The following is a 17,086-nucleotide window of genomic DNA, read 5'->3' on the forward strand; positions in this document are numbered from 1 at the left end:
GTCAGAGCCTCTATTTCCCATTTAATCCAGCATCTACCCCCAAATGTTAAACTGCAGGGAAGAGTATACTGTATCTCACTGGTATGCGGAGTGCAGCAGCCGCGGCTCGACTAAACTAATATCTCAGCGATCCACCTATATAGGTATGTAATTTAGCTGACCACAAAGATTGTTATCACATAATAACACAAAATCACATATATGAGTCAGAGCAGCACAAGTGGTCAGTGTGAAACCGCCGACGTATGTTTCACTTAATGACAGTTTTTTCAAGGCAACCAGAGCGTACTACTCAGAACACTTATGTGGGCAGGAATCAATCAGCATCCTCCTCCTTGTCACGTGAGTCATGTGACCAATCATGTTGCAGTATTACCTCCACATACAGCGCCACTTCATATAGTATATATCCCCTTCCAATCTCAGATAGGTATTGGGTTTAAAAATTACAGTGGTAGCATTTTACCAATAATACCTGAGCCACTCATTTAACTCACAGGGGCATATCCATTACATCATAGGGGCGTATGAAAAGAGGAGGAAGTATGTACTTTCACATAAAAATGAACCCTATCTTTATTAACATATGTAAACAAAAACGTAAATGTCCAGATATGCTACATTATATACACTTATCAAAACGATTATAATATAAAATGGAAGAAAATAAAGATCAAATTGATCACACATTAAAGCTTCTTATTTAATATAATTATATATAATTAAACCTTAATAGGAATTGTGTCATATATTGATATTTAAGATATAGAAGGTTGGATAATTATTGAATTCCCTTAATGGATGACATTCCCTAATCCATAATATCTAAACTTGATTATGGAGTAAATATAAGAACCCCAAAAAATGTTTTATATAAATTGGGTGACAATATATATATATATATTGTGATAGGATCACTGGTAAAGTGGTCTGTGGCAGGTACATTTGTCCCAGATTCCTGTCTTATGTGTTCTAAACCCCCAGGAGAAAGTCTGCAGTGTAGCAGGCTTGAGTCTCGGCTTTTTGAAAAGCCGGTTTGGGACCTGGGGGTTGTGGGTGAGAGGAGAGGGAGGGCTCCACCCACGGCCACTCCAGGTTTTGGTTCTCGCAGCCTGGTAACAGGCTTGTTAGGGTTCCCACCTGAGAGTGGCCAATATAAGCCTAGTGTGTTTAGGGCTGAGTGTCTCACCTGGGAGAGCAAACAGGGAGTTTGCTCAGAGACACTGGGAAAACCTATCCTGTGAGTGTTGTGCTGTGCCTTTGTTGCTGGTGAGGGCATTAGGCCTTGCCAGGTTCTGGTAGTGAGGGAACCACCTGTGAAGTTAGTGCCCCGACAGGGCTAGGATTTATGTTTATGTTTTCTTTATGTTATTTCTGACATTGTACAATAAAGACTGGCGCCGACCAGCTTGTACTCGAATCCAGTCTGGCGTACTGTTTCCCGGCTGCCGTGTGTGTAAGGAAGGAGTCCCCTACCCAGGAGAGGGACCTCCTAATCTGACTGTGTCACAATATATTATATATATATATATATATATATATATATATATATATATATACACACATATACATATACACACACACACACACACACAACTGTATAAATAAAAAAATCATATTATAGAATACATTAATTAGTATTCAAAGGGGAAAGGAAAGTATCACAGAAACACTATCGTGATTACATATAATAAATAAATATATCATCTATATGATTGAAATCCAATTGAATCCTTAAACAGTGTATCTGTATAATAGTTATAGATTGGTAATATATTAATATCTTGTTATTCCAATATTAAACAACTAAATAATGTGTATACAGATAAGATAGCATGATTTTATTCAGTATATATAACTATAATCTGATGTACAGTATCTATTCTCGAATATATATATATATGTTATGTGTATTAGGTGATGAGTGACTGACGTTGCCTGAAATGAACTATTACAGATAAGCATTATATTTCACTCAAACTTCTTATTTTTTAAAAGAACAAGTTTGGAACTTTTTAATGAGTTTTTCTACTTGTTTTTATTTATTGATTCCTCTGTGATACTGGATTTTTTAAATATATAAATATATGAATTCTACTCGCTTTTAAACGGTTGAATTGTGTTTAGCATTTTTTAAATATTTATAAGCACTTTTTGCACATTGTGGATAATTAATTTATCAGAACACTTCGTGCTTACTTAAGAAGTATCTATTTACATGTATGTTTTGTGTATGTATTTTATTATTAAATTGTGATTATATTTTTCCATCTATATACACTCTGTGTATTATGTTTTGTTGGTTGAATTGCACATTTTATAAATTATTGCACTAATATACATCAATTGCTCATCACCTAATACACTTATAACATTTCACTACTAAGGGCTACTCCAAAAGTCCTTTCACATTGGGCTTAGCTGACACCCTATTATACTAAGGGAGAGGGAGAGGGAGAGAGGGAGAGGGAGAGGGAGATTCCAAATGGCTAATGGTATTCTATATGTAATAATACTTCTTATAAAATATAAAATGCCCGTAAGTTTAGTATGTATTTACAAATTACCATAAGTTGATATAATAATGATATTCCATAACAAGTTCTATAAGAGGTTTAAACAAAAATTCATGATAGATGATAATTTCATAGATTGCAGCATCTGGTGTTGTTAATTCTTAAAATAAATGTCAATAGGCCTTCCATGACCAAATTCCTGATTCAATAGAGTAAACCCTGATGGTCCTATAGGAAGAGGAATAGCTGTTGTATTCATTCAAACCGCCAGGATGCAGAGTATTAAGAAGAAAGATCAATTTCAATTAAAATTTTAACAATTCCAGGTCGAGATTTTTACCTCTAATGTCCACTTTGATGTGTTTCATTCCGAAGGCTTTCAAACCCTTGGGATTACCATCATGGAATCGCAAAAAATGACTGGCCACTGAGGTCAAGGTTTTGAATTTCAATTTGTCCTGTTTCGCATGTTTAATATTACCTACATGCTCTAGTACTCTCCCTTTTAGTCTCTTCATTTTCCCTATGTAGCGTAAGCCACAAGGGCATTCCAGTTGGTACACTACTCCCACTGTGCTGCAGTTGATATATTCATAGATGTTCCAATTTTTACCATACTTGTCAAAAAAGAAAGTTCTTGATACCATATATTGGCAAGCTTTACAATTACATGATCTCTTGATGGGGAAAGTACCTTTTTTAGGTGAGACAAAATGACTATGAACAAGGTGATCCCTCAGATTCTGGGATCTTCTCCAACTAATATTGACTTTTGTTGGTAGTATGCTGGGTAGATCATTATCTGTTAGGAGGACTGGCCAATGTTTTGTAAAATAATATTCATGTCTTTCCATTGGTTATTATAAGTACTAATGAATCTCATCGGGTCATCTTGTGGAGTTTTAGTTTTGGCTGTTAATAAGGAATCTCTCGAATATGACTTCACTTTCCATTTGGCTGTTTTGAGAAGTCTATTGCTATAACCTCTCATTTTAAGTCTTTCACTAAATTGATATTCACGTTCCTTATAAGTGGCTGCCTCTGAGCAATTCCTCTCAGTTCATAAAAGTTCCCCTTTGGGGATACTTCTGATTGTGGCTGGTAAGTGGGCACTATCTGCATGCAAAATGCTATTAGTTGCCATTTTTTTTTCCTGTAGATGTCAGTTTTAATTTGACCATTGTCATCTGTCTTAATCGTAAGGTCCAGGAAATCAATTGTATTTGACTTGCAGCTCCCATGAGTTTCAAATTTAGGTTATTGTTGTTAAGAATAGATACAAATTCTTCTAAGAGATCCTTTTCTCCCTCCCACAATATCAACACGTCATTGATTTAGCGTAAGTAGAAAAGGGTATTTTTCGTAGTTCTCTTTGAATACGTATTCCTTCTCCCACCAACCCAGGTAGAGGCCTACATATGTGGGGGCACATGCAGTCCCCATTGCTGTGCCTCATACCTGGAGGTAGAATTTGTTATTACAAGTAAAGGAGTTCTTAGTTAATATGCATCTCAGTAATGATAGGAGGAATGTATTCATCTCATGATGTCTATTCATTTCTAATACTTAACTTCAGCTATACCCTTATCATGGTCAATACTTGTATAAAGACTTTCAATGTCGTACGTTGCCAACCATGTTCCAGGGTTGACAGTAATATCATGCAATTTAGTTAAGACATCTGTTGTATCTTTTACATATGAAGGTAACGTAAAAAAAGTGATGCAAGTATTGATCAATGAATACACTCGCTTTTTCAGATAAACTCCCAACTCCCGAGACAATAGGCCTCCCTGGTGGGATATTTAAATTTTTATGAATTTTAGGGAGTAAGTATAATGTTGGTACTCTAGGGATCTCCACTTTCAAAAATTCAAAGTCCTTTTTACTGATGATGCCATTCGAAAATGCTGACGTAATCATGTTACTATAGATGTTTTGAAAATCTATGGTATGATTATATCTTAACAGCATGTAGCATTTTTGATCTTCTAATTGTCTGTTCAATTCCTCCTGATACATATGACGTGGCCATAGGACAATATTGCCCCCTTTATCAGAGGGTTTAATTTTTATATCGTCCCATTGAGAGATCTGATGGAGGTCCTGTCTTTCTCCTTCCGATAGATTGTCATCATAGGATCTATATGTATTTTGATCCCTAAATACTTTATCCAGGTCTTTGGACACAGGATCCACAAAAGTTTTCACGGGGGGGCAAATCTTAAAATCGGGAAAGACAGACTTACGTTTGATTTTGGAAGCATCAAATGGTAATAATCTGTCTACAGTACTGTTGTTATTTTGATCTTCCAACTCCTCCAGGATTTGTACAATAAGCTGATCTTCTGTAGAGAGGGATGACTCAGATATATCACCAGTCCGTATAAGTTGTGAATCCATTAATGTGCTGAAAAATTTATTTAGCAAGACCTTTCTCGCAAAAAGATGAAGATCTTTTTCTCATGTGAATCTATCTGGTCTCTTGGTAGGTGAAAAAGAGAGTCCTTTACTTAGAAGGGAGGTTTGATCGATGGTAAGATGTTCTTCTGTAAGATTAATAATTCTTAAGTTGTCATCATTTACTTTCTGTAGCAGCGTTGGTCCCTTGGTTCTTCCCTCCAATCACACGCGTCTCTCTTCCTTCTTCCTCCTCCCCTTGCCCCTTCTAGTCTTAGACCATCTTAGATCTCTAAGACCTTCTAGTCTTAAGAGATCTCGTCTCCTGTAGGGTGCTACCTAAAAAATGCCTGCTTTTATCCTGATTGAGCTGGTTAGATGGACCTTCACCCTCAGAGGAGTATAGTTAATAGAGCTCATATCTCTTGCTCATTGATGATAATTTCTCCATTTATATACATTGCACATAGTGAATCAGTGTGTTTTTAATATTTATCTGTTCTTATTTTGCGTATATTTTTTGTTTCACTTGACAAGGTTGCTTCAATAATTAGAATAATAAATTGTTACATATATATTTCACTGGTGAGGCCTTAGAAACTTTTAATATTAATAAATAAAAGTTATATTTTAAATAGAATATTTACAGTGCGCCAACCAAAAATACATTTATTTTTTCTTCTTTTTTCTTTAGTTCTCCAAGATGTTTGGAACAACCTCCCCGCCGAGTTGCTTTAAAAACTGTGTGCAAGTGTACCTAGAAGAATTGAAGAATTGATGCTGTTTTGAAGGCAAAGGGTGGTCAGACCAAATAATAATTAGATTTAGATTTTTCTTCTGCTCATTCACTTTGCATTTTGTTAATTGATAAAAATAGACTATTAACACTTCTATTTTTGAAGGCATTCTTACTTTGCAGCACTTTCCCACACCTGCCTAAAACTTTTGAACAGCACTGTATATGTATGTATATATACACCACCCAAACTTTGAGATCCGGACCGAGATCTGAACGCAGATCGAGGTTTCCCTCGTGACTCGGATCTCAAAAGGAGGCAAAACGTTATCCTCACACTGTCGGATTCTCGCAGGTTTTGGATTATATAAAGGTCCCTGCGATCTGCACCATTTTCACTCCGGCTGTGGAGAAAGAAGCTAGCAGACATGTAGTCAATCGCTGTCAGTCACTCAGTGTGTGTGTCTAGTTGATGTCTTGGGTTGAAGGCTGCTGCTATGTTGTCCATAAAGGGGCTGAGGCTGCAGTATATAAAAGGGGGCTTCCTTCAGTGGGTGGTGCAGCTGCTGTGTCACTTGTCCTATCAGTTAACTGTGGCTGCTGCTGTGTTGTTGTCCTCTCCATCAGGCTAGGGCTGCAGTCCATAATGGGGTGCTGTGTTGTCTGTGGTGTCTGTGAATTAGGGGTGCTCTTCCCCAGTGTTAAAAAAAATAAAAGTACTTTTTTTGTGTGTGTGCGTTAGCAACTTAGCTGCGCTGTTCGGTGACACTGACGCAGTGTTGCCTCATTCAGGGGTGCTCTTCCCCAGTGTAAAAAAAAATAAAACTACTTTTTTTCTTTCTTTTTTATTTTTATTTGTGTGTATGTGTTAGCAACTTAGCTGCGCCATTATTGTATGGTGACACTGCTGCAGTTTATCGTCCACATATTTGTGACTCTGCAGGTGGCCTGTCCGCACTCGGCAGGGATGCCTGGTTGTCCATAAAAAAAGTGGTGCTGTCTGTGTTGTTCATCAAGGGGCTGCTGTATCATTCAGGGGTTCTCTTCCCCAGTGTAAAAAAAATAAAAGTGAAATGAAATTAATATCAATTATCAATCACCAAAAAAAAAAAATATATATATATATTTTTTTGTGTGTGTGCGACTTAGCTGCGCTGTTCGGTGATACAGTGTTGCCTCATGCAGGGGTGCTCTTCCCCAGTGTAAAAAAAAATAAAAGTGCTTTTTTTGTGTGTGCGTTAGCAACTTAGCTGCGCTATTATTGTTTGGTGACACTGCTGGCCAGATCTCAGTTTATTGTCCTGGTATTGTGACACTATAAGTCATAGTGCAGTGTGTTACTCTTATTCATAAAAAATCTTGTGACACTAAGTGGTAGCGCAGTGTTTTACTCATAAAAAATCTTGTGACTCTGTAAGTGGTAGTGCAGTCTAATATTCAACTTTACACTTCTTTCCTCAACCGTGAATAAATTATTAGTCTACACACCGACTATAAGACCATGACAAAGTGCTAAATAACATGCGCTACATATAAAACATAATGACATCACTGAAAGTGGCCGCGCAGTGTATTATTCTTTTTTTATTCATAAATAATCTAGTGACACTGTAAGTGATATCGCAGTGTGTTATTTTCTTATTCATTAAAAAATATTGTAACACTGTAGGTCATTGATACCGCAGTGTAATATTTAAAATTGGTACAAATTGACAAGTGTGCTGTATCGCACTTCATTCGTGTTTGTTGATATAGAGAACGATGAGTTGAGAGGAGAACTTGAGCCACATACTAGTGCTGGAGCTGCTGCCAGTGCCACCAGTCATGATGATACTAGTCCATCTACATCATCTATTAAAGCCGATGCCCAAGGGCATACAGGCCTTAAGTCAGGACATCTAAAATCAAGAACCAATCTTTTACAGTGGTAAACAAAAAAACATCAAAGGGAAAGTTAGCTGCAGAAAGACAAAATTGGCAATATGCCATTCACCACATGAAGTGGCAAGGAAAGGCTAAGGCCTTGGCCTTTATTCATGACTGGTGGTTCTGCCTCTTATGATGATGTAAGCACAAGTGAACATGCTGACATAGAAATTGAGGATGCTTCTGTGGAAGTGCACCAGGATGAGCAGGATATTTGAGTAGCTGATGATAATAAGGATGTTGTTGATGAGGATGTTGTTTGTGTAAATCAGGCACCAGTGGAAGAAACAGGTACTGCCCATGATAAGAAAAAGCCCATTGTCATGCCTGGATACACAACAAAAAAATCCACTTCTTATGTGTGGAATTATTTCTAGCCAAATCCAGACAACAATTGTCAAGTCATCTGTACCCTTTGTAAAGCCAGATTAAATAGAGGTAGGAACCTTAACCATGTAGGAATCTCCTCCCTGTTATGTCATCTGCAGCGCATCCATCCAAAAAGCTTTTGTGTTTACTCATCTGCATCACCAGTGGGTCTTTTGGGATAGATCTTGATGGGATTTAGTAGCGGGGACACAGTACCTCAATTAACTGTCTAAAACCCACTGTATTATTGATGGATATTGGATGCACATCTAATACCAGCATAGATGTTATGGCGTCAGTGATTCGCTATGCAACTGGGTGACTGCTGTTATACTTACTACCCCTTGCAAAGGATTGTTTAACAGTCAATTGTTTTTTAAAGTACTACTAGTAGTCTTCCTGGTCCCCTTCTGGGATGAAAACCCACTCCCAGCAGCAGCACCAGGCATAGCACTCAAGGATTCTTCTGGTGCAAGGACTGATGTGAATGATTTAAGTATTTTTTGTAAATGCCTTCCCTCCTCCCCTCCCCTCCCCTCCTCCCTCATAAATTTGCTTCAGAATCAAAAAATTTAATTAAATTTACTACTAATCAAATCTTCCTTTCCTTCCTTCAACTACATACATACTCCAACTCCCTCAGGCCTCTTGAATAATAAAAACATTTGTTCCCTGATGTGCCAAGTTGGAAGTTGAACTGCCACTGTTGCTGCAATCTTTGACATGTGGTTGCTGAATGCCAAATATGTCCAGAAATGTTTATGGCCACAGACAGCATCTCCTGCATGTCCCTTTAATTAAAAAAAAAATTCTGAACCACCAAGTTAATTTTGTGGGCAAAACATGGGACATATTGTTCACTCATGCTCTCCCCTCCTCCCTGATAAATTTGCTTCGGAACCAAAAAATTGTATTAAATTTACTACCAATCAACCCTTCCTGTCCCTGCCTTCAACTACATACATATTCCAACTCCCTCAGGCCTCTTGATTAATGAAAACATATGCTTCATTATTTGCCATTTTGGAAGTTGAACTTCCACGTGTTTGTGCCGCCCACTGCTGCCGCTTAGCTTAGTCAACCAGCTACCTTGGTGCAAATTTTGGGCCTAAACCGGATGAAAACAATATTGTGAGCTGTGAGGTAGTCAAAATTGACTGGAAACAAGTGGAAACTAACATTATTGAGGTTAATAATACTTTAGGAACCAAAAAAAAAAACAAATCCCGTGATTTTAGCAGTTTTTATCAATTTGTGAAAAAAAAATCCAGATCCAACACCAAAACACGCAAGGGACGGTTTTGACCAAACCAAATCCAGATCCAAAACACGAGGAGATACAGATCTGAAACCAAAACACAGAGGTCGGCGCACATCCCTAATATATATATATATACACATATAGTCTTTGCCCCTGAGGAAAATCATTTGGATTGAAATGTGCATATTATAAATATGTGTAATTTTTTCAACTACAAATGGTCAAAATGTCAACATGAAAATGGTCAACACAAAAATGGGGATGTTTAGAGTGAAGATTATGATTAGAAAACGAAAAAGTGCCGATCATTTTTGTGTCGGCCATTTCCATGTTGACATTTTGACCATGTTGACCATTACTACCTGCCGACCTTCTTACACGTTGACCTTTAGTGTGGCGACCTTTTGTCCCTGTCGACCTATTAACTGTCTAACATCTGTTGTCTATCAAGATATTGTCTACCTTTTTACTGTAGATCTTTAGACCGGATCTCAGTGGCAAACGCAGGATTTCTAGAGGGGGGTTTCCAAATGCTTGATTTTAGAGTGAGTGTGGCTAGTCCATGAAGAGGGCATAATTAGCACTTAACCAGCTTTAATATATTGTAGTTGCATAATTCCAGCATATACAGGACCAGCAATCATAGTATGCCATTAGATGCGGCAGTAGGGCCATTCTGCCTGAGCCAAATGTTTTTATTCAGATGTGGGAACCATTCCAGAGCATTGGAGCAAGTCCGGGAGTCTGAGGGAGCAGCAGAAGAACCTAGCACTGGCCTGGACATATATGTACATATTGGTCTCATTATGTACTGGATAGTGTATATTATACAGTATTAATAATTAACCCTATTGATGGTCTATAGCAGTGCACCCCTAATAGTGCATGTTTTCCACATCTCCTAGTTGGTGCAGAGGTGTATTTATTGCTGGCTGACACATTTTACAAGATCCACAGGTGTTGCTAATCATTTGATTTGTGATACTGAGAAGAACATGCAGCACTAGTGGCATTCTATTATATTACTATTTTTATTGTGGTCATGGTGTGTGCAGGGGAGGGGGGTTTCCAGGCAGATGGAAACCCCCCCTGCATTTGCTTATGGATCCTGACAAATTAACCTAAAAAGTGAACAATACAGTTGTGTATTCATGTTACAATTAACAATCAAATTAACAATAAATTTAACTTTTTTTTTTTTAAAGGCTGCATGCTTCTCTTATACCGTGATTCTCTAATAAAATATCTTCAAACCTCTTATTACATTAGATCACAGGTTCTCAAACTCGGTCCTCAGGACCCCAAACAGTGCATGTTTTGCAGGTCTCCTCACATCATCACAAGTGAGATAATTAGCTCCACCTGTGGATCTTTTAAAATGTGTCAGTGAGTAATGAATACACCTGTGCCCAGCTAGGTGACCTGCAAAACGTGAACTGTGTGGGGTCCTGAGGACAGAGTTTGAGAACCACTGCATTAGATTAATCAGCGCTGCAGCGGTGCTCAGAGGTGCCCTGTGCTAACACACCCTGCCCCTGAAGCAGTAAGATAGACTCCAGGCATGTCCTAAGGAGGCACCCTGTGCCTTTCTCCCAAGTCCCCCCACAAACTGTAAATGGGTGCGGCCCTTAGATACATATTCAGTAGGAATAAGTAAATGCTTCTTGTAGTTACTTCCTGTGCTGACCTTCAGACATCACAAACCTAAACATTATTTGTTTTTTATATGACACACAGTTATATAGCGGCCATTAACTCTTGCACTCAGATGGTACCTTGTTTTGTAATGATCGTCTGCAGAATAGCTGGAACTCCCTTTCGGTCTTGGCTCAGTGGAAAGCAGCAAACTGTTTACAAAGACAGAAAGAACGTGTTGCAATGTCTGTGGCTGGGAGGAGTCGCTGTTCCATCACTTTCCCTGGGCGCAGAGCCAGTATAAAACAAGGGGGGGAAATCCTGCTGCTCCTATGAGAAAATGTACAGTTGTTATACAGGCAGCACATGTTCAGCCTTTTAGTAAAACATCTAAACAACACAAACAGTAACGTGAACGTGAGCCAAGGCATGTTTGTAAAGGGCTGTAATCCATACAACCAGTCACACGATTGCTTTCATTTTCTAAGCAAAATGACAGAACCTTATTGGTTGATATGGATTACTGCATCTTTTTGCATGGAAAGGTATAGATCCCCTTCAGTATTTGTACCTGGAAGTGACGAGAAGTGAGGGCGGAAGTGCTGTTCCATGCCCATTAAGGCCACCAAAAGAAGAAATGTGTCCCCTTGCAGGTTCGCTTCCCTCGCTACGCTTTGGACACGGTGGCTTGCTTAGCTCTCCTCAGGTTTGTATTCTCCCTCTATGTCCAAGTGGATAGTAGGGAATGATGTTGGACAGTAACTGATGACGTCAGGGTACAAATACTGAAGGGGATCTATCCACTTCCTTTTTTTTTTTTGCATGTGCATCAATGTCCCTATTGATTTAATCATTTCAGTGCAATAGCTGTATGATAATTCCTGTACCAAATATAGGAACCATTGCTGTGAATCATAGATCACGCTGACTTCTTGTTGGGAGCCAACACATCATAAGCCAGGTGGAGTCTTATCTTCATAACAGAAGTGCGTAATGGGCAGCATACCTCCCAACTAGTCCCGTTTTTCTGGGACTGTCCCGCCCGCAGGCCGCAGTGTCCAGCGGTGGGGGGGAAGTTGGGGGAAGCATACACGCTGCTCTGCTATGCAGAGCAGCGTGTATGCAGAGGTAGAATAGACGCTGTGCACATGCGCACAGCATCTATTGAGAGTACAGGGGGAAGCCCGGGGGCTGCCCAGCATCTCGGAGATGCTGGGCACGCGCCATTAGTGATGTAAATGGGGGCGTGTCATCTGACCACGCCCCATTTCCGATTAGGCCACGCCCCCTTTGGGGGGCACGCGCGCGGAGGTCCCGACTCCCTCCCAGCAAATGTTGGGAGGTATGGGGCAGTATGGTGCCACCATGGTTAGCATTGCTGCCTCACTGAACTTGATGGTCCGATTCATTAAGGATCGCTATTGCGATCGCAGATCTGCTGCGAAAATATGCTAATGATTGCTATTGCAATGCCGTCCCACTGCCAGCATAGAGACACCCACTGCCTTCCACTACCGCTGTCCCCCATCCGTAATATCTTGCAAACCTCCATAAACATCGGTAACATCGAGTACCATCGGCCCCTCACGCAGAATTACAGCAGCCCTGACCTTACTTAGAAATTGCTAACCTCGTTGCATGCAGAGAGTACTCAGGCTGCGTATGCAATTTCTAATTTATGCATGCCCACGCAACAGCGGTCAAACGGGCAGACACACCTGCGTTCCTCCGACCCCCACCCCCGTCACCACCCCCAAACACTCACTGCCTGTCAATCATTTTGCAATGGCTCTGCGTGGTCTGCTTGATTGCAGTGGTGCCTTCGTGCACGCACACTGCAATGCATACACATGTGCAGTACGCAACAATCGGCCAATTGCGAGCGCTGTTGCGGTTGCGATCCTTAATGAATCAGGCCCTGAGACCAGAGATTCTATATCAATGGAGCAGGGACTGGTGTAAAGGACAAATATTCTCTGTACGGCGCTGCATAACTGGATGCATTATATAAATAAATTATAATAATCTTTAAAACTACAGCACAAAGGACCTCATTCAGAGTCGGTTGTAAGCGGCCGCTCGGTCTTACGCATCCGATGTTTCCAAACCACGCATGCGTACGGTTAGTTGTGCGCATGTGCGTACAAGACCGTGCGATCCAAAATGCTGTCGATCGTACGGCTTACAAGCAGGAAGTGGCTTCCGAGAGTTGATTGACATGAAAGGCTGTTTGTGGGTGGTGATGGGGGTGGTGGTCTGAAAACGCAGGCGTGCCTCACCGTTTTCGGGGCGTACATAAATTACCTGCTACGACCGACATAGAAGGCCAGAAGTAGTAAAACGTCACTCTGCGAGCAGGTTCGAGGCCTGGCTGATCGTACAGCTTAAGGTTGGGTACGTGTTCTCTCAAGCTCCAGAGTACAATCGATACTATCGAATGTTACTGATGTTCGGAGTGATGTTTCTATTTTGAGCCACACAATGCAAGCAGCTAATAATCGTTTGCTGTTGCTAATAACACTGCTAATTGGCATGTAATTGATTCAGCTGCGTTTACATTAGCGAATAATAAGAATAAATATATTTCAGGGGGATGGCTTATTCTATGCGGTTTTTTGGTAATTTTTGGAGTAATTTGCACACAACACAAGCGGCTGCAACCATCAGAAGAAAAGTAACATACAGCGACTGACAATGACTGACGATTGACTCAATCGCTAGCTGCTATCACTCGTTAGCTAGAGGAGGTGCATTGTCCACGTATGGGCGTCACTTTGGTTACGACCGACCGGCCGTGCGATCGCTTCCTTTTTCAGTTTTGCGGTCGTTAGGCGTACAACCGAGCGGCCGCTTACGACCGACTCTGAATGAGGTCCAAAATGTGAATTGCTAGCCAAAGGAAATTTGATGAGTGGAGATACAAAACTCGGTAAGGTGTATGTTTATCCACTAATTTAACACATAGACCATGTGACATAGCAACTATCACTTATACAGATGGAATATACATTATATCAAATTATCAATTACATTAAACACAATTTGGAAAATAAAACAAAGTAATCAATTTCAGAAGTGAAAGCCAGACGAATGCGTATTCAACAATAAATATTTACTTTCCAAAAAGCCACCAGCTGCTCTTATACCTTGGTTCTCCAATAATCAAAAAAATCGTAAAAATTATTTTACAGTATGTTATTATAATGTTCAGTAGGAAATCTGTAAACAACATGTTTCTTTTATACCCCTTTTACACCAAAGTACCAGGTCTGACCCAGGATTTGGAACATGTTTCCAACCCAGATCAGACCCGGGACAAAAACCGTTTACACTGCTCCACCGACCCGGGCTTCGTTCACACCGGAGCTGGGTCTGCAGTGACCCGGCCCTTCCGGCGTTGAAGTGGATGCTTGGAGATGATGTCATCTCCAAGAGCTGCTAAAGCCGGTCACACTGGAGCCAGGTCTGCAGTGACCTGGCGCTTTCATCAATGCAATGGACGCTTGGAGATGATGTCATCCCCAAGCGCCACTGAAGCTGGCCACCCCGTGACCCGGCTCTTCCGGCGTTGCAGTTGACACTTGTAGATGATGTCATTTCCAAGGTGGTGAAGCTGACCACCCTGGAGCCGGGTCTCCAGTGACCTGGTCCTACCGGCATTGCAGCGGACGCTTGGAGATAAAGCCGGCCACACCTCAGCCGGGTCGGCAGTGACCCGGCTCTTCTGGTGTTGCAGCGGACACTTGGAGATAATGTCATCTCCAAGCACCAATGAAGCCGGCCACATTGGAGCAGAGTCTCCAGTGACCCAGCTCTTCCGGTGTTGCAGTGTACGCTTGGAGATGATATCATCTCCAACAGACACTGAAGCCGGCCAATCGGGCAAATTGCGACACAATCCAGGTCCTCATGACACAGATCACGACAGGGTGACACTGGAACTACCCGTGGCCTACCCTGCAAGCTGGTGTAATTGGTGAATAAGCGATAATAAATCTAATGTAATTATGTAAAATTAATAATATAGTGTTAAGAAAGTAAGAAAACATAAATAAATCTGGTAATATAAAAAATAAATAAAAATAGAGGTAAAACATTCAATCTAAACAGAAATGAAAGATAAAAATAGAAAACTATAAATAAATAACGCTATGGTGAGTTAAAAGCTAAACAAAATACTAACACTGATGGCACCTGAAAAGAAAAAAGTTAGCAATGGAGTAACAGTATTTAATGTAAATAGCTCTCTCTGAGAATCGGTGAGGAGTCCTCTGCGTATCCGGCGTGCCCGGCCAGAAATGGGCAAACATCCAGAAGGCAGCCATCCTTGAAAAAGTATGTTTATCGCATGAAACGCATTGGAGGCAGAAAGGAGATCCTGGAGTAACATCCCACCTGCAGCCGCTCACCCCCGCTGAGTCCCAAACCGCTAAGGTGACATCACCATCGGCCGTCTGGCCAGGCACGCCAGATACACGGCGAAGAGGAAGGCACCAATAGAGGGAAACCCGGGATTTGGAACACGTTTCCAACCCGGATCAGACCCGGGACAGAAACCTTTTATACTGCTCCACCAACCCAGGCTATGCCCGGGTCGGCACTGTTCACACCATAGCCGTGTCTGTAGTGGACCCTTGGAGATGATGTCATCTCCAGTGACCCGGCCCTACCGGCATTGCATCGGACGCTTGGAGAGTAAGCCGGCCACACTGGAGCCGGGTCTGCAGTGACCCTGCTCTTCCAGTGTTGCAGCGGACACTTGGAGATAATGTCATCTCCAAGCACCACTGAAGCCGGCTACACCGCTGCCGAGTCTCCAGTGACCTGACTCTTCTGGCGTTACAGTGGACACTTGTAGATGATGTCATCTTCAAACGCCACTGAAGCTGGCCACAGCGGAGCCGGGTCTCCAGTGACCCGGCCCTACCGGCATTGCAGCGGACACTTGGAGAGTAAGCCGGCCACACTGGAGCCGGGTCTGCAGTGACCCTGCTCTTCCGGTGTTGCAGCGGTCACTTGGAGATAATGTCATCTCCAAGCACCACTGAAGCCGGTGTCAGGGCTCAGCCGGGGATCGGCGCCCGCTTACCGCACCGCCGGCTTCCCCTCTCATCCTGGGTGGTCGGTCGGTCTGCGCGACGGCGGGGGAGAAGCTGAGTATTCTCCCCGCATGCTGTGGCTTCCTGGAGGGCTGGTGTCCGGCATCGCAAATCCGGACATGGGCGCCGCCATGACAGTCGGCCCATGTGACTGGACCCTTCTCCCTGATAGGCCCGTTTCCAGCTGATGCTGTGCACCTGTCTAAGGGTTCCCCTGGGTATAAAACTGTTCCACAGGTTATGGGAAATTGCCTGAACAACGGTTGTCTCCTAGCGTGCTTTAGTGAGTTCTCGGTCCAGGTTCCTATTCACCTGTACAGCAGCAGTGTTACCACCTTTACCTGTGTGCCTATACGTCTCTGGTGAATACCCGTGCAGCAGTGTTACCACCTTTACCTGTGTGCCTATACGTCTCTGGTGAATACGCGTGCAGCAGTGTTACCACCTTTATCTGTGTGCCTATACATCTCTGGTGAATACCCGTGCAGCAGTGTTACCACCTTTACCTGTGTGCCTTTACGTCTTTGGTGAATACCCGTGCAGCAGTGTACCCACCTTTACCTGTGTGCCTATACGTCTCTGGTGAATACCCGTGCAGCAGTGTTACCATCCCCACCTGTGTGCCTTACGTCTCCAGTGAACATCCGTGCTACAACGTACACCACCTCTACCCGTGTGCCTTCTATCTCTGGTGACATCTCAAGTAACCGTGAGTTGCTTCCCACTTGAAATCCTGATTGACATTTGATCCTCGTGTCAAGGTTTTTCTATACAGTGTTTTAAGGGACTGTTTGGTGCCTAAGTAGGCATATCCTCGCTGGGCCACGGGTGTAGTGTCTCTATCCCTGCAGGGCTTGGGTAACTGGTCAAAGGACCGCGACCTGCTCACGGGGTGCAGCTAAGCCCATATCCCAATTGGGGGGGTCACTGGCGAACACCATCCTGTGGGTTAGACTCCGCACCTTTTCCCAGGTCTCGCCAACACTCAAGACCTGTGGATGAGGAGAACGTACATCCAGGCACCTCGTCTCCGCTTCTTTCCCCAACTTAGGCCCACCACGTCCTCTTCTCCAGTCTCAGACGTGACAGCCGGCTACACCGCTGCCGAGTCTCCAGTGACCTGGCTCTTCCGGCATTGCAGTGG

At 42.2% G+C, this 17,086-nt stretch overlaps 1 protein-coding gene across 3 annotated transcripts in view; it reads right to left on the reverse strand.

Annotated features, from left to right (window-relative positions):
* Positions 1–17,086, reverse strand: part of LOC148478216 (membrane-spanning 4-domains subfamily A member 4A-like) — a 68,204-nt gene that overhangs the window by 47,847 nt on the left and 3,271 nt on the right. For all 3 annotated transcript variants that reach the window (XM_088455791.1, XM_088455789.1, XM_088455790.1), the window contains exon 2: positions 10,984–11,173. The gene's annotated coding sequence lies outside the window, so the exon portion shown is untranslated. The remainder of the gene's footprint in view (positions 1–10,983; positions 11,174–17,086) is intronic.

This window comes from Taudactylus pleione, unplaced genomic scaffold, assembly GCF_031769625.1.
Source record: "Taudactylus pleione unplaced genomic scaffold, aTauple2 ptg000671l, whole genome shotgun sequence".
Lineage (NCBI taxonomy): Eukaryota > Metazoa > Chordata > Amphibia > Anura > Myobatrachidae > Taudactylus > Taudactylus pleione.